General features: G+C 32.2%; 1 long non-coding RNA gene across 1 annotated transcript; it reads right to left on the bottom strand.

Moving 5' to 3' along the window:
• Positions 1–1,170: 1,170 nt before the first annotated feature.
• Positions 1,171–3,085, bottom strand: LOC145100469 (uncharacterized). The gene is made up of 3 exons (XR_013705062.1): positions 2,110–3,085; positions 1,841–1,911; positions 1,171–1,743 (listed from the first exon to the last, which is right to left on the bottom strand). It is a non-coding gene; the product is annotated as an uncharacterized LOC145100469 (long non-coding RNA).
• Between the last annotated feature and the right edge of the window lie 870 nt (positions 3,086–3,955).

Here is a 3,955-nt window from a genome sequence, read left to right as displayed (position 1 = left end):
AATTCATTTAATGTTCTTCAAGATCCCGATCACCATCTTCGTTCATAAATCCGGTTCTCGGCACCACCTCCGGTCATCATCTTCGTCCACAGACTTAGTGTCTGGTAGCAGCTCTGGTCACCATCTTTGTCCATAAACTCGAAGTTGCAACTCAAATGCGAAACATAAATCCAATCTACAACTCAAACCCAAAACCAAAATCAAACCTCAAATTCAAATGTAAACCCAAAATCAAACCTGCGAATTCAAACTCAAATCCAAAACCAAAATCCCCAATGCAAAAATCATAAGTTGTTGTGTTTTGCTCATCTGAATCTTATGCGATTTTGGAAAACGAAGCATTGGTTTCAGAGATGGATGAAGTTGTGTTGGGTGGTGAAGTTAAGGTTTGAAATCATAGATTTTCAGATTTTTGGTGCGAAAGTTCAATTAGGGAGTGTAAACGACGGAATTCCACATGCAGTGACGCCGAAGTTCCACGTTGTCCACCTTCGATCAGTCGTAGCCTTTTCGGCAAAAGATTACCGGTGCAAAAGTTATGTCCTTTTGTGAATCTGGCGACGTCGACGGTCTGAAATCAGAGATTTTCAGATTTCAATCGTCGTCTAGCAAAAGATTTTGGGGTTTTAGATCTCAATGAGTGACTCCGATCTTCCATGTCTTTAATCGTTTACCAAGACCTCATCATTATCAGCTTCTCTCGGCGGAAAAGTAGTGAGAGACGGAGGAGAATCGGCGCCGGAGCAGAGCAGAGAGATGTAGAGTAGTCCACCATTTTTCTTTTAAGGGAGTTGGGGGACGAAAGCAAACAGGGGAAAGGGAAACCAGAGGGGTGGGTTAGTGGGAAGTTTTTTTTATTTTATTTTTTTAATTTAAAAATGATAAATAAATAAAAGAAAATTAATAAAGAAATTATTAAGGGTAAAATGGTCTTTTTTATATCCAAAGGGATGAAGTGTGCAAGTTTTAAACGAACGAGGGATGGTCCAAGTTAATTTTTGAAAATAGGGACTAAGCACGCTCTGTGGCATGTGCACAAGGGACGATTGGTGTAATTCACCATCTATATATACTATTATACGCATTTTTTGTATTTAATCATGGGGTAATAATTATACATTGGCTTAGTAATTCATAACATTATGAAACCGAAAAAGATATGTCACCATATATCTAAATGTATCATTTTATATTTGACATGGTAGTTTATCAACTACTTTTACTAAACATACTCTATCACCTAGACAAAAACGAAATTTTCAGCTAAAAGATTTACTTTCTATATCAGCTACCAGCTAACTTATAAGACAAAAGCTAAATTTTCAGCTAAAAAAATTAACTTTCAGCTACTCTGCCAACCACATCTTTAGAGGTAGAAACACTCTATTTTGTTTAGCTAAACATATCTTTTTACTAATAGGCCTATCCAACTCTATCTTTGAATGCTTCAACAATGGAGTTTTAACAATCGGATTAATCCATCAAAATCGATCAATGAAATATTGGTAAAGGTTAAAATCCGTATAACCATTTTCTTGTCTTATTTTTGTTATCATCCGTAAATTCCATCTCCGTAGCTTCTGTTGTTTTGGATCCAGAGTACTGGCAGACCGGATCACACATATTACTCCTTTATAAACAACCCACTTGGTGCATGTTAGCATGTGTAGTTAGTTATACGTTTTCTCATGTATGATCCTAGCTGTCGTTATCTGATTGGTGATTCCCTGATACATAATCATCCTGCAATGTCCATGAAAGATATTGAAGATAAAAGAACCAATCTTGAAATTTAAAGAATTTTTAAGTAGTTTTTAAAATCCTAAAATTAATAACTTACAATTTTCCTCATCTGTCATGCTACTTAGGTTTGGAAACTGTGATCCGTTTCCATATAAATCACTGATTATTCTGCATACAGATTGTATAAAAATATTTAAAAGGATGTAGTTTTTGCAAATTGTTTAAGAGGAATAGTCATAATATGTAATCTCATGGAGTTGTTCTTCATAAATACAGATCAAGAAACACATAGTTTTGAGAAAAGAAAACAGAAGAAACTTAGAAGTTCCTAATTTTTCATATTATCAAGCTTGCAATAACACTTACATGAATATGACCAATGTTTTTAAGAATTCAGATTAATCATGTAGGTGTGATGAAACCTACAATCTGAAGCCCTGTTCCTCATTGAAATTGGAACTCAATCTTTTGTTCATCTTGAAGAAGCGTTCCAGTTTGTATATCGTCTTCCAAATTGTTGACACTAAGAAGTATCAAGCTTACAGTTCTTCCAAAAGTTGCTGATTTTACATCCAAATTCAATACTTGTATATACTCCCATGCTCATATTATCAACAAGTGTTTTCTCTGAAGTATCTGGTATTCAAACAGAAGGTGGAACACTTCTTCAAGATGAAGGCTATTCTTTTGATCTATTATAGAACAAAAGACTTGCCTTCTTCTTGAAGAAAGGTTCCAGCTTGTGTTTGAATGCTAGCTACTTCAGAAAAACAAGTGTAGAGACACGAGAGTAAACAAAAGTATTGAATTTGGATGAAAATCAGCAACATTCAATCTTTGTATTTATAATGTGATTTACTTTTGCTTGTTTCATCAAACAAGTTGTGGGCGAACTTCCTTCCAACTAACGCACCATTATGACTGACCGAAACTAGACAAGGCGTGAGCAGAAAGTTTAAGTCCACAGAATGGGAAACAGGAAAACGACGACTCGAGAGCTTTGTAGCAACATCAAAAAACCTAACGAACGAGATATTGAAATGAAGATGCGTGGAGATCATTAAATACAGATGATGTGACATACCGATAAAGCATGATGTGTGCGATCTCCCATGCCATTAAAAGATCATTCCATTTAATGTATCATGCTTTGAGGGAAACAAGAGAAGAGGGTAGTAGGTAATAGGTAGTGATGTTTACAATGTGATTCCATGAAATCAAGTAAATGCGAAGCATGGACTAAGGTTGCGGCAGTTGAAAACCGACGAACAAGAAATTTCTGTGAAGATGCTTGGATAAACGAGGACAATGTCCTTTTCCTTTGCATTGTGCAATGTTTCGTTTTCCAGCCCATACTTGAAGGTTCTTTTTTTACTTTAATGAATATATTTATATTTATGTTAGGGCCAGCCATAAAAATGGATAACACATTTTGGGCTTTTAGAAAAAATAAATAAAAAAATAAAAAACTTCAACTGATATTTTTTGACAATTAGATTATTTTTTATACATCTTACTTTTTAAATTTGGATAATTTATAAAAGGTTCTTAAACTTCAAGTATGTTTTTCTCGTTCCTCCTAATTTTTTTTTCTTTTTTGTGATCTAAACTCTATATTTGACGAAAATGTTTTGTCTTAAGCCAAAATCAGTCTACTTATTTAAAGATAATGGCATAAAAAACATTTAAGTTTTCAAAAAAAAAAATTGTTTTACCATAACATCATTTTTTGTTACGTTAAAAACGGAACTTTGCAAGTTTTTTTTTCTTTCCTTTTTTAAAAACGGAACTTTGCAAGTTTTTTTTTTCTTTCCTTTTTTCTGCTATTATATGTTTTTAAATTAACATTAAATAAATTTCGCAAACAATAAAACTTTATGTTTATAAATCTTTTATATTTTCACCGTAATATATAATTTTTGTTTTTTCTTCTATATTATATGTATTAATATAGTAAAACATATTTATACAAGAAAATGTTTAATTAAAAATTATACTTAAATTTTTTTTTAAATCTATATTTTATATGCGGGTTTTTTCTACCTACTTATATGGTTAAAAATGTAAAAATATTTTTTAGGAGTATAAATATGCTTTTTAGATGTGTAAATATGTTTTTTTAGTATTAAAAATATGCTTTTTCATGTATTTAGAAATATAGATATATCTTTACAACTATAAATATAGTTTTAATATATTAGTATGTGTTTAG

This window comes from Lactuca serriola, chromosome 4 (assembly GCF_051521515.1).
Source record: "Lactuca serriola cultivar US96UC23 chromosome 4, Lser_US96UC23_V15, whole genome shotgun sequence".
Lineage (NCBI taxonomy): Eukaryota > Viridiplantae > Streptophyta > Magnoliopsida > Asterales > Asteraceae > Lactuca > Lactuca serriola.
The sequence above is the reverse complement of the archived record's forward strand: the minus strand, read 5'-3'. Positions and strand labels throughout refer to the sequence as shown.